The sequence below is a fragment of the Cebus imitator genome, unplaced genomic scaffold, assembly GCF_001604975.1.
Source record: "Cebus imitator isolate Cc_AM_T3 unplaced genomic scaffold, Cebus_imitator-1.0 Scaffold230, whole genome shotgun sequence".
Classification (NCBI taxonomy): domain Eukaryota; kingdom Metazoa; phylum Chordata; class Mammalia; order Primates; family Cebidae; genus Cebus; species Cebus imitator.
The window spans coordinates 1,353,647-1,366,699 of NW_016107545.1; positions in this window are offsets into that span (position 1 = coordinate 1,353,647).

Genomic DNA, 13,053 nt, shown 5'->3' on the forward strand with positions numbered 1-13,053 from the left:
CTTCCAGCTTTTTCTTCCTCCTTTTCTCTCATCTTTTCCTGTTTATTTTTTCCCCTGTTTTAGGTTTCTGTATATTTGTGCGTATGTCGCTATGAGCCTTAGGGGAAAGCAAGTGAGAACACAGTAGGTCCTATCAGGACAGCCAGGACACAAATATGAATGGAATGAAGGGCTGGTAAACAGCGACCCCATCATCAAGGGCAACCTATCTCGAAGAGAGAAATTTCACGGTGCCTTTAGACGTCCTCTGTTAATATATAATTGGTCACTTACTGATTTCCTCCAATTATGAAGATATCATGCCATAATATGCTCTTCACTGCACAGATCCTTTTGCTGACTGCTACGCTATCGATTTATGTGTTAGAGTAGGGAAAATGGTCAGCACCATCCCCCTGATGGGATGAGAGGCAGCCTGGATGGAAAGCCTTTTGCAGCTGCCCTTTATAGAGGCTGATCGGAGGAGTCCCTTCCCAGCCTCGTGAACAAGGCACAGCCCCCGCCCCTGAGCTGAAGCCCTGTCCAGCTGCCTCTGCAGAGACACTGGACTCAATTCTACCCATGCTCTTGGATTCCCTATTTACATGAGAACAGATGCCTGAGTTCCTGCCCCTCAGAAGACAGAGCTGGTCCTCCCAAGGGCATGCGGGAACAGGCAGGCTCCTGGGTGCTCTGCTTCCACATGGGCACTTCTGTGTGTCCACAGGTGCCATGTCTGCAGGTGCCATAGGTGAGCTGTGTGTCTGCAGCTCACCTGCTCGGTAAAGAAAGATGCTACTGAGAAAAGGCTCCTGTATGTTTACATATAAAATATGTAAACAATTTTATATTTTCTGAAATATACCATGAGCATGCTCACCATCAGCCTTCGCTTTGCACAGACTGTAGATACAAAACAACAACAAGAGCTACGGCCATTGCCAATATGCTTCCTACTTAAGGTGTTTCATTGGCTGAGATTCTGTTCCTCTAATTACAGTCATTCAGGGGCCACCCTCACAGCTTTGCCTCTGTGGGTACCAATTGCTTTATCACTTAGTAGATTTTATTTAATTAACTTGTCTTCTTTACTTAAACATTTATTTTTGGTTTGTCCTAAGCCAAAATATCCATGAAATGATGCATTTGATGTGCTAATTCTACTTTCCCCTGGCATGCAATTAAAATATAGCTAACTATTAAAATAAAAACAAAGCTTAAACACAAATGCAACAAGCTATAAGCAGTCGTAGAAACTTAGTGGTCGATATATGGATGTTCACTCTACATTTGATTCAGCTCTTCTTTTTTTAAAATATTCACAATAAAACAATGGAGGGAAAAAACGCAAATGCTTATTCATCCTCCTTAAAATTATCTCTCTTCTCCCAGTGGAACTCACACCACACTTTGACAATCTGATCACTCTTCAACCGTCATACTTTTTTCCAAATCCAGGTAGCATTTGTGCTATTCCTGGCTTTACATGATCCTTAAATTACTGCATGATCTAAACTTGAATGAATATGCAGGGTTCGTGTTTTCAAGTACATTTTCGGCCCTTCTGGGCCTCAGGGTTTCCATCTGCTTGGAGAGAATAAGAAGATGACCTGGCCCCCCTGCCTCCCTGCCCTGCAAAGAGGCTGATCTCAGAAGCTGATCTGATCAGGTAGGGGGCAGGTGTCCCGTGTGCATCGGGCAGAGAAGGAAAGTGTAGCCTTTCCCAGCCCAGGTGCTGAGAGCAGACAGGTCCCAGGGCCAGGCTGTGGAGGGCACAGGACGGGTCACTCTCCTGTCTGAGTTCCCTTTCAGACATTTCCAGGACAGCTGGGTCCCCTCACACGGTAACTGCTGACATAACCATTTAAAGCAGGTTCTCCCACATGTGCCTCAATGGCACAGGCCCTTTGGAAGCTGTGCCTACAATCTATGGAGGCGGGGGGAACTTACTCAGAGAAATCGGACAGGGAGGACCCTTGGTCAGCCTTCCTGGGTCTTGTCCCATCCTGTCTCCTTCTGCATTTTGTTGATCCCTTTGCTCCATGCAGCTTTTATGAAGGGACCTACTGAGGGTTCCCCTGGAGCCTGGTTGATCTGAGCTAAACTGTTCACAATCTCAGAAGTGGCCTTACCCAGACTTAGGGGACAAGAGAGGTTCTGCTTCTCTGGAAAATCCTGGCTAACGTGAAACTCATTACAGCATCTGCCTTAATCCCTCCTTCGTGCGATCTTCATTTTTCACTCCATACTCACTACAGCATTGCCATCCCCATTTTCACATTAGAAAAATACAGCCTTGGTGTATAAGCTGTTTCTCAAGAAAAAAATTCAGGTGAGAGACAGAGCCAGACGTGAGGACAGGACGTCTCGTTCTGAAGCCCGCCCTCTTCCTGGTATAGCTTTTGGTTTTGTTTCTCATTTTATTGAAAATGCATCTCATCTTTTAAATAAACTGAATTGTCATAAACAGACATACTGCCTCAAGAACTGCAAAAATTGCTTTTCAGTATTAACTTCTGAGATTTGTTTTTATTTTGCAAAATAAATATTAATTTCTTTCTAAACCTGACATGATTTACAGAGAAGTGCTTCTCAGCTTTTAAAACTTTGTTGGATTTGAATTGCTCCATTGGAGGTTGAAAACTTTAATGTAGAAATACACACACACACACACACACACACACACACACACACACACACACTGCATTCCTGCCTCTCCATTTTTTTTTATTTTTGAAACAGTCTCGCTCTGTTGCCCAGGCTGGAGGGCAGTGGCATGATCCTGGCTCACTGCAGCCTCCGCCTTTCAGGTTCAAGTGATTCTCCTGCCTCAGCCTCCAGAGTAGCTGGGATTACAGGCACACACCACCATGCCCAGCTAATTTTTGTATGTCTTAGTAGAGAGAGAGTTTCACCATGTGAAAGGCCAGGCTGGTCTTAAACTCCTGGCATCAAGTGATCCACCCACTTCAGCCTCTTAAAGTGCTGGGATTACAGGTGTGAACCACCACACCCAGCTGCGGCCTCTCAAGTCTTGATGAAAAATATCCACCAAAGAAGACTGTAAAAGTTCCCCTTTATGTTACTTAGATCAAGATGCACTTTCTCTTCAGAATCTGCACAATGGAGTCCCGACCGACAGCCGCCCTCTTCAGACCACACTTCTCTTCAATGTCAGTGCAAAAACATTAAAACAACTTTCCAAAAGAACTCTGTCAGATTCAGTTAATCAGGGAAACAGGAGATTCTCTGGTGATGCACTGAGATGTGATTCATCCCCTAAGTTTTAAGGCCTACGCACCTGTTGGGCTTGCTCCCAATCAGTAATTTTTGTAAGAAAAATAATGCAACTAGGAGGAAAATGTTGCACATCTTTCTTCCAAAGCAAGATTCCCTGACCAACCAGTGGCAACTCTATGGTAGAATAAGAAAGGAGGGAGTTAAATGAGGGGTGGGCTGGTAAGAAGATCCAGTGACGTCCTTGGCATCTTCTGTTCCCAGGTCCACAGGCTTCTTTTGGAAGGGAGCGGCGTAAGGGAATGGAACTGACTTGTGAAACCCTACAGCACGATGAAAGTGAGGGCCTGGTGCTGGTGTCATTCCTCCTCCTCTGAGCCCAGGAGGGTGAGCAGGGATCAGTTGACATGGCAGCCAATGCTACGGAGCAGAAGGACTGCCTGTCTCATCTAAATGGCTGCCCTGAAGTCAGCAGGCTTCATGTTGCCTCTAGGAAGTTGTAATTTCAGTGTTAAGTCACTAAGTTATGCACTGTAATGAAAAATAATCACGTGGATGCACTGTACTTTCAACATCTGGAATATCCACACCATGATGAGCGATGTATGTTGTTTAGAAATTACAAATTATTCTCTTGGTACCGGACATGTATGTTTTTCTTTTTAATAAGGTGACTGATATGGTTGGCTGTGTCCCCACCCAAATCTTATCTTGAATTGTAGCTCCCATAATTCCCACATGCTATGGGAGGGACCCGGTGGGAGATCACTGAATCATGGGTGGGGGGTTCCCCTTACTGTTCTCATGGTAGTGAGTAAGTCTCACAAGATCTGATGGTTTTATAAGGGAAGATCCTTTCGCTTGGCTCTCATTCTCTCTCTTGCCCCTGCCATGTAAGATGTGCCTTTCACCTTCTGCCGTGATTGTGAGGCCTCTTCAGCCAAATGGAACTGTGAGTTCATTAAACCTCTTTTTCTTTATAAGTTAACCATCTCAGGTATGTCTTTATCAGCAGAGGAAAGATGAACTAATACAGTGACTTAGATCTGTTTTCCCACATGGCTTTTTAAGTGGGCACAGCTCCATCATTCTGCTGATGCCGGAGGCCTTGGAAAAAAACAGGTAACCAACTGACACCAATGTCCAAGATTCAGTCCCAAGTATGTACCCAGTTGTTTCGAAGACTCTAGGTTGCTCACTAAGATGGATATTGATTATTGATCAAGGGACATCTTATAAAGACAAATGCACAGAGTCAAGCTGCTTGCCATTTATATGTAAGATAAATTTTGGAGCAAAATTGCCCTATGCATTTCTTCATTGCCTGGGGAGCACATCCCAGGTGGAGAATCCCATGTCTTTTCCAGCGACTGAAGCTTTCTTCCATATGGCTCGTGAAATCTAGGTTGGAAGGGAGTGAGATGCCACCCCTACTTTCCAGGAGGGCTATTCCAAAAAAAACCGGCTAGGTCTGACTTAGAGATCCATTCATCCATTCACAGGATGCTACTTGTCCGAAAAGAGCAAGGCTGATTTCAGGAACAGAAAGAGTGCATCGTGAATGTGTGGTATTTGCTTATTCAGCAAGTTTAGCCAAGCTTATATTGCCTACTGTTCCCATGCTAAATGTTGGGCTTAGAAGAAACTCTCAGTTTAAAAGGATGCAGATCCAAAAACTAACAGTATGAAAACTAAATTTGTCAGGATTTTCTTTTTTTTTTTTTCTAATTGCATTTTAGGTTTTGGGGTACATGTGAAGAACATGCAAGATTGTTGCATAGGTACACACGTGGCAGTGTGATTTGCTGCCTTCCTCCCCTTCACCTATATCTGGCATTTCTCCCCATGCTATCTCTCCCCAACTCCCCACCCCCGCTGTCCCTCATCTATTTCCCCCCTACAGACCCCAGTGTGTAGCGCTCCCCTCCCTGTGTCCATGTGTTCTCATTGTTCAACACCTGCCTATGAGTGAGAACAGGCGGTGTTTCATTTTCTCCTCTGTGCCAGTTTGCTGAGAATGATGTTTTCCAGGTTCATCCATGTCCCTACAAAGGACACAAACTCATCGTTTTTGATGGCTGCATAATATTCCATGGTGTATATGTGCCACATTTTCCCTGTCCAGTCTATCATCGATGGGCATTTGGGTTGGTTCCAGGTCTTTGCTATTGTAAACTGTTTTGTTGCAAGTAATGGTCATTGAGATGGGTTGATTCACGTTACTGAGAATCCCCATGTGTTCCAAGGTTGGCTCAATTAATGCTGTCAGGCTGTGGCATCTTTGTCTCTGCCTCTTATCTCTGCTTTAATCTGTACTGGTCTTACCTTCAGGCACTTCTTCTCCAAAAAGGGGCCTGTAGACCCCAGACTGCCAATGTCTTAGCCATACCAAAATAAAGACAGCAACTGAGGATAAAGAGAGCCACTATGTGGCTGCCCAATGGGTTCACCTTGCTCTCTGCCTAGACAGAGCCTATTGATCAAGACAAGGGAATAGCAATGGCGAAAGGGTAATTCATGCAGAACCAGCTGCGTGGGAGCCTGGAGTTTTATTACTCAAATCAGTCTCCCCAAGCATTCGGGGATCAGAGTTTTTAAGAACAACTTGGTGGTTGGGGGACAGCCAGTGATCCAGGAGTGCTGATGAGTAGGTAGGTGATGAAATCATGGGAATTTGAAGTTATCCTTTTGCACTGATTTGGTTCCTGGATAGGGGCCACAAGATCAGATGAGCCAGCTTATCCATCTAGTGGGTGCCAGTTGGCCCATCAAGTGCAGGGTCTTCAAAATATCTTAAGCACTGATCTTAGGAGCAGTTTTGGGAGTCAGAATCTTGCAATCTCCAGCCATATAACTCCTATATTGTAATTTCTAATCTTGTGGCTAATTTCCTAGTCTTATAAAGGCAGTCTAGTTCCCAAGCAAGAAGGAGGTTTGTTTGGGGGAAGTGCTGTTATCATTGTTGTTTTAAACTGTAAACTGCAAACAAAGTTCTTCCCAAGCTTAGTTCACCCTACATGAAGGAAGGAACAAGGACAGCTTGGAGGTTAGAACAAAGATGGAATCGGTTAGGCTAGATCTCTTTCACTGTCTCAGTCATAATTTTGCAAAGACGGTTTCACTTGTTCCAGCGATATTAATGGTGATGGTAATAAAACCCAGCTCGGCTTAGTCCATCCCTACACACTGAGTCCACTGTCATGGCCAGAAACATTGAATACTATTCAGTGGGGGCAGCTCTAGCCATACCTCCTGGAGCAGCGGCTTGGGTGATGTGCTTTCTTTCTCTTTTTCTTTCCTTCCTTCCTTCCTTCCTTCTTTCCTTCCTTCCTTCCTTCTTTCTTCCTTTTCTTTTCTTTTCTTTTCTTTTCTTTTCTTTTCTTTTCTTTTCTTTTCTTTTGGGGGGGAGAACCTAGTCTCGTCCTGTCCCCCAGTCTGGAGTGCAATGGCACAATCTCAGCTCACTGCAACCCCTGCCTCCCGGGTTCAAGCAATTCTCCTGCCTTAGCCTCCCAAGTATCTGGGACTACAGGCAGGTGCCACCATACCTGGCTAAATTTTGTAGTTTTAGTAGAGATGGGGTTTTATCATGTTGCCTAGGCTGGTCTTGATCTCCTGACCTCAGGTGATCCACCTGCCTCGGCCTCCCAAAGTGCTGGGATTACAGGCACCAGCCACTGCACCCGGCCTGTGCTTTCTTAAGTGTGGATTAAGGTAGTGGTCCCAGAAAGGGCATAGAGGCAGTGGGGAGGCCATGCCAGCTCCTGTTTGACCAGTGCTCTGACAACAGTGAGAACACAAAGGCAGACGCTCAGCCCCGTTCAGCCCCACTGGATCACAGGTCATTCCCGAGAGCCCAAGGCTGCCACAGCTGCCGTAAGCATTGAGGAATGGGTAGAAGTGGGCCCGCCAAAGAGGAAGGAATAGGTGGAGTGAATATGGAGTCAAGGGGGGAAGCAGAGGCAGAATTCTGAGAAACAAAGGCATGAAAAAAAACTTGCAATGATTTGGCTTGGCTGGAGCACAGGAGCTGGCGTGGAAATCCATACCTGCTGACTTCGAGGAGCTATGTGCAGAGTCGGAGTTTTAACCAAAGGCTGCTGGGCAGAAGAAGCAGGTGCATTTCTGTATTTCCATCCTGGGGAAAATATTTATATTTTAGAAATCTCCCTTTAGCAGTAATGAGGCATTGAAATAATTAAGGTACAAAAATGAGCAGAGATCAGCTAATAATAATCAGGAACGTCAGTAAAAAGGTGTGTGATGGAGTTCTACCAGCACAGTGGAACTGAAAATAAATCAGTGACTGGCAGGAAGGGAGGGAGGTCCAGGCCAAGTGGCTCTGTTGTCTGGGGTACATACCCTGGGATTTGTCGTTGCATGCCAGGAAAACTTAGGACAGGAACACATATGAGGAGTTTAGGAGCAGAGATTTAATAGGCAGAAGAAAAGAGAAAGAGAAACAGCTCTCTGTACAAAGAGAGCGGAAAGGACTGGCTGGCCGCAAATGTGCCGAATTTTATAGTCAGGTTTGCGGAGGTGGTGTCTGATTTACACAGGGCTCACAGATTGGTTCTATCAGGTATGACATTTACATAGAGCCCAGGGAAGGCTGGTACCCCCACGCTAGTCTTATTATGCAAATGGACTTTCCAGTTGATTGGCATCATCTTGTCTGCTCTTTACTGTACACGTGGCTGGCAGAGAAGGGGAGATGGAGCCACCATTTCGAACATGTCTGGTTCCCTAGTTCCTGCTGGGATTCCCCCGTGAGGGGTTCACCTGTGCAAGCTCCCAACCTGCTTGTTTATGTCTGCCTCTCGACTTTACAGGCTGTTCTTTGTTAGAAAATGATTTGGGCTGCTTTTCATTCAAAAGCAAAGTCTTACTGAGGACTCCGATATCCTTACTCTCTGGCTGAGTGATTTCTTCCCGAATCCTGTATTACAGGGTTTTGGATGACTCCAGGTTCCTGGTTTAGGAAGTTAGGCAAAGGGGGCTATGTATGCTTGAGAAAGGGAGTTCTAGAAACAGGCATTTGGTATTCAAACCCAGTCCTGTCCTCATTAGCTGTGCAGCTAATGGGCAACTTCCTTACCCTCTCTGAGCCTTGGTCCCACTATCTGTCAAATGAGGAACATGATATTGCCCATTTTGTAAGGTTCTTGTAAATACAGGGCACTTAGAACAATCCTGACCCTAGTGAGTTATCAGAAAATGTCAGATGTTGTGAATATTACATTCATCTTCATTATTCCTTGCCTTAGAGAACAAATGAGGAGCAGCAGATTGGAGCAGGAAGAGGGTGAGGACGTGTCTGCTGTGGCTGTGCTCCATGTGACCCAGAGGCAGGCCCTGAGTTGTGTGATTCGCAGGTGTGCAGCCACGCATTACCGGTCCAAACTCACCTGCTTTCCTCCTCCTTCCTGTTCCATCTCGGCCTGAAGCTCCTTCCCTGGAGCATTCCTTCCATTTCAAAGGACCTGCCTCTTCAGGGGTCCCTTGTCCATATGCAAGTGCCTCTGGTTGGGACTGCACCACACCGTATTCCTGGCTATGATCCCCACAGTTGAAGTGCTGGCTGGAAGCTCCCTGGGATGAGGCTGGATCTGGAACTCAGGGCGTGGAGAGAATCCCAGGAGAGGGGAGGATGGACAGCACCCTCCCAGGTGCGGGCAGCATGAGCCATGCTGGAGTCCCAGGCAGAAGGAAGAATATCCACCCCCAATGTATACTTTAATCTAAATTGTTATTAAAGTCAAATGTTTATTATAAGGTTACCAATTTTAAAGTGAACATCTGAGTACATTTAGTAGATTCTCCATGTTGTATAGTCCTATGTAGCGGCAAAATATTTTCATCATGCAGAAAGGAAGCCTGCAGTCCTTAAGCAAGTACTCCACATTCCCACCTGCCCACAGCCCCTGAGGCCCACCAGCCTCCTTTCTTTCCCTGTGGATTTGCATATTCTGCATATTTGACGTAGATGGAATTATACGTAGTCACCCAAGTGAATACTCAAACGGCGCATGTTAGAGCATCACCAGTAACAGAAAAAAGGTGGAAACAGTGCAGATGTCCATCAACAGATGAATGGATGGGCATGATGTGGTCTAGCCACACAGTGGAATATTATTTAACTGCAAAAAGGAACACAACACTGATACATGTTACAAACATTGTGCTAAGTGAAAAACACCAGATGTAAAGCATACCTATTTTAATGTAATTTTTCATCATTATTTTTTCTGGAACATTAAATTCATTGAAAAAAAGATTAAACATTGAAAACAGGTGTATTAAAAGTTGCAGCATTTTTTAAAATTTTAAATATTTTACTTATACTCCAAATGAAATTTACTATTATTTTATTTTCTTGGCTTTAATGAGAGCAAACTCATCAATAATATTTTCATTAAAACTTTCATTAAATTATTAAAATTGCCATAAAGCCTATCTGTAAGGCACACAGTTTTCCTTTTGCCATGGGCTCCAATGTCTCAGCACAGCACTGGTGGACCCTGTCTTTATTACATTTTTGATATTTTGTCCACCATGAATTTTTTGCTTTCATTTTGATGTCTTAACATATTGCATTAAAATAGTATGTATCTGGATCGCTGAGATTTGTGGCACCCCCTTAACTTTTGTGTCCTAGTGGGGGGTCTAACTTATGTCCCTGGCCCAGCTCCGGTGAGGAGTCCTCTGTGCCTTCATTGGGGCTGCTTCAGGGCCGGTGGCTGGTGACATACAGAAAGTCCAAGCATTGCTGAGAAGGAACCCGCTGTGATGCTGTGCCAGGCCCTTTCCCAGTGCTTCATCCATGTCAGCTCACTAGATTGTCACAAGTAGACTGTCAGACGTAGGTTTTCAGGCCCTTTTTGAGGCTGCAAGAATTTGTTCCCAGAGACGCTGAGCAGCTTGTCCAGTCAGCAGTCAGGTGGTGACAGAGCTGGGGTTTGAACCCACGCAGTCGGGCTCCACAGTCCACACTGTTGGACGTTCCATTGTCCTGCCCTGGATGCGACAACGGGCCTGTCTCCCGCGTTTGTACAGAACCTGGGTGGCCAAATCACTCCAGTTTGCCTGGAACTCTTCCTGGCTTTAGCAGTAAACGTCTACCTCCCAGGAAAGCCCTGAGTTGTGGACACACTGAGATAGTTGGCTTCTCCATCCACAGCAGAACACATAGACTGGAGCTCGTGAAGCCGATTGAAGTCTTTGGCTGTGTTGCTCTGTCACTAAATCACTGCATGACCTTGAGTCCATCACTGAACCACCCCGTGCCTCAGTTTCCTTTTTCATAAAAAGGAGTTTATGAGATGATTCCTGTGGGAAATAAGAATAAATAAAATGTTCCTCTTTCCTCTTAGTTCATTACAAATAAATGATAGTTTCTTCAGAGGTTAATTTATTTTAAAGCTTTTGCTAATAATCTTGAAGTGGCTGTTAGTCATAAAAAAGAAATAAGTGCACCCCGTGTTCTTAGCTCTCACACTTTAACCTAGATATTTGCCCTAACGTGCCTGGACAAGCCCAGGTGAGTCTTAGGTCCTAGCTTATTCCCCTTCCTTATTTGAAAATGTTATCACTTCGCTAAGCATTCCTCAAGTTACTTCCTCTTTTCCTTTGTTCTCTGCCTTTACTTCTTTAAAACAATTTCCAAGTTTTTAGCCAATCAGGTCAAGCCTAGAATGCGAGGTCCCATTCCGGACAATGGAAACTGGACACAGCAGTGGGGTGACTGCGTCAGGCTATGAAAATTACAAATGTCTCTGTCTCCCTTGTTCAGGTGTCCTCTCATGGCAAGACTGCCAGTGAGTTGCACCTTCCTGCAGGAAGTAAACCAGCCTTGCTGAGTCATCCATTGTCTCCATGTGGATTTTTCCCAGTGTTATGAACCTGTTTCCAACAATTCCCATTCCAGTTAATGATTTTTTAAAATCCCTGTTTGGTCTTGGTGTAGATTCAAAAAGAGTGAACCAGGAAACTTAATGTGATTGAAATACTTTTAGTTTAGAAAAGAGTAGAGCAGAGGGTAACTCACTAGGAATTTTCAACTCGTGGTGTGCATTTATGAGATGGAAAAGTCTGATGTGGGAAGAGGGAACAGAGGCTTATCTTGTCGCCTGGAAAGGAGAAGGAGATGAAAGAATCGCTGCAGAGGAGAGTACAGGTGAGAAGTAGAGGGTGGTCTGTTATTTCTCCTGCATGGAGAAGCAACTTGGACAGGGACGTGTAACAGGGAGGACATCATGGTAGGACCAAATAGAAGGGAAACTGGTTTCTCTAGAGGAGGAAAGCACACAAGGCTTTGTGACAAAAACAGGGTGTGTTACGCCAGGGATTTCATTCGAGCTGCTGGGAAAAGTGACAAATTATAGAGGAAAAGGCTGCAGAGTGCCTCTCCCAGTACTTACAAGGTGAGATAAGAAAACCGTGCAGCTGGGATCCTGCTCCACCTGACAGAGGGTCCCCGTGAGAATGAGCTGTGCTGACAGCTTTTCTGGCACTTGGTTTGGAGGCCATCTCCTGGCAATGATTTTATACCAAGAAAGAGAAGGTGCCTTTGCGAAAATTGTAACAGTGAGAAAATTGTGGCCGTGAAAGAGATCTGTTCTAACCCACCCCCGTCTTGCCTTTTACTAATTTATTCCTGGGCTTTTGGGCTGAGCTGACTTTAAAATACATTTAGTTGATAGTAATAGTTTAAATGATAATAGCTCTTCCCCAAAAACTCAACCACCTTTGTAAAGCTAATGAAAGGCCATCAGGCTGGAGGAAGAGAGGAATCTGAATTCTGTTGAAGAGTGGAAATATATTGTCAGTCATTCCTGCAGATAACACCACTATCATAGATTGACCTTTTGAAATATAATATCTTTTCAGGGGTTTTTTTTTTTTTTTTTGCATATCTGACACCATGGCTCCATGTGGACCACAAATCTCCCCCCTGTGACCCCACCCAGCAGTGATTCAATGCAAAAGGTCAGCTTTGACCTCCTATTGCTTCATCTCTGTCCCAATCCATCAGCAGCAAGCCCCCATTGCCAGCACCCCCTGGTCCTTACCCCAAACCATCTTTGAAAAACTCCAGCTTAGGAGGTTTGGATGAGACTGATTTGAGTGCTAATTCTGTCTCCCACGTGGCATGGCTGGTCCCGTGTTTGTTAAACCCTTTCTTTACTGCAATGTTGTGGTCTTTATTTGTGCAGCAGTGGGCAGAAAGAACCCCTTGGGTAGTTACAAAAGGTCATCTGGAAATGAAGTGATTACTAATTAGGTATGAATCAACATAGTGAGCAAAGTTCAGGGCAGAGGTTTGCCCTGCAGTGATTGATGGTCTCAAGGGGTTGGGTCAGATTTGCAGTAAGAGATTTTTCTGGAGTCTGAATGCTAAAGAATAGCTTAGAAATGCAAACTTGTTTCTCCTGCTGCTATGTTCCTAGTCTGGGTAAATCAACTGAAAAGTGTTCACAAATTGCTTCAACATTCAGGATTGGGGTATAGCAATGTTTTCCACTGACTTTTTTTTCTTTTAATAAACTGGTTCAGGCTACTGGATAATATCCTGGGGCAGTGATCTTGATTGCTTTTATATCCTAATAACCACCAAGGAGGGCTGAACCCACCCTAAGCAGTTCAGCTCAGTGGAAGGGAAGCTGCATATTAATCTGATTATACTTATTCCTGAGCATAGTAAGATACTAGTATTCTCGTACATTTAAAAAATTGTTAGCCGCAGTGGCTCATGCCTGTTATCATAGAACTTGGGGAGGCTGAGGCAGGTGGATCATGAGGTCAGAAGGTTGATGAGCCCATCCTGGCTAACACAGT